The following is a 1,383-nucleotide window of genomic DNA, read 5'->3' on the forward strand; positions in this document are numbered from 1 at the left end:
ATAAATTATATTGCCCAGTGCTCCTGTTACAGATTTCAATGTATAAAACACCAAGTATATACCCAAAGTGTTTAAATTAATAAATCCAGTAAAAATATCAATAAGATAAAGATCAGTTTTATGTATCATGGTTCTTTTTTTTTTACAGAAAAATTGAAACACCTTATAAAGAAATACAAACAATTGAGTATTCAATAATTACGATATGTTCATATTTTATGGTATACACTTTGAAATTATCAACAACAAAGAAAAATTTTATTTAAATAAGTAAACATTAACATATCATACTTGCCATCACTCCAATTTTCAGCATCTAAGGACCCATATGGTTCCCAATGCCACAGAACCTAAGAAATGCTTACTCCCCCAATTAGAGTCTACATTTCCTCTTTGTGGAATTTCAGAATCTCAGCATCCTGTGACACTCACCCATAGAATCTCATGTACTTGAGCACAACCTGTTTCCCTAGTCAGAAGCCATATTTCCAGCCATTCAACTTTAACCTTCAGCATCTCAGTACTTGAGTAGAACTTGCTGTTGATTGCAGACCACATTGTGAACTTTCTGGAGCTCTCATACTTAGCTTCTTAGGACTCTTACAGAGTATAGTTCTAGTGTTAGAAACCAGAGCTCTGACTTAGTTCAGAACCCCAAGCTTGATGTAACAGAGCCTACAAGAAATTCTTCTGTGACTCTGCCACCACCACAACTCTTCTTTAGGCCATAGCCTCTGTTATCTAAAGATTTTCCAGGTACTTGTTTTTTCCTTAGGAGGGAGGCCATCACTCCTGAACCCTAACTTCTCATATCTAAGCACATGCCTGGAATACCAAGCTACTTCTCAGGTCTAATAATCATGCCCTGTTAACCAGGCAACCTACCCTTCTCCTAGGTACTAGCTCTTGTAGAATGTCTTCTAACAATGTTTGAAGTAACAATTTCTCCTAATAAACTGCAATCACTGCAGCTACCCCATACAAGAGTTAGTACTTAGTGTTACTGAGACTAAACTTCAAGCATTACCTATTTGATCATATCAGCTTATTTGGGATAACATCAAGTGGAGACCTAAATACTCACTCAACACAAATGGGTTAGAAACTCATACCAAAAGCCATAAACAAAAAAGTTGTGCAGGTTCTGATGTAAAAATAAGAAAACACAAAAACTCCATGATAAATATATTTCATCTGAAGATTATCATTTACATAATAATGATTTTCAATGAGAACTACTTCGGTGAAATTCAGAAAATTATTTAGAAAGAACAATTAAAATATATACAAAGAATTCTCAAAAGTTATAAGCACTTCAGTGAATTTAAAATTCTTATTGCCTCTCCCTCTCCCTCTCCCTCTCCCTCTCCCTCTCCCCCTCCC

The sequence above is a fragment of the Mus caroli genome, unplaced genomic scaffold, assembly GCF_900094665.2.
Source record: "Mus caroli unplaced genomic scaffold, CAROLI_EIJ_v1.1 scaffold_19317_1, whole genome shotgun sequence".
Taxonomy (NCBI): Eukaryota; Metazoa; Chordata; class Mammalia; order Rodentia; family Muridae; genus Mus; species Mus caroli.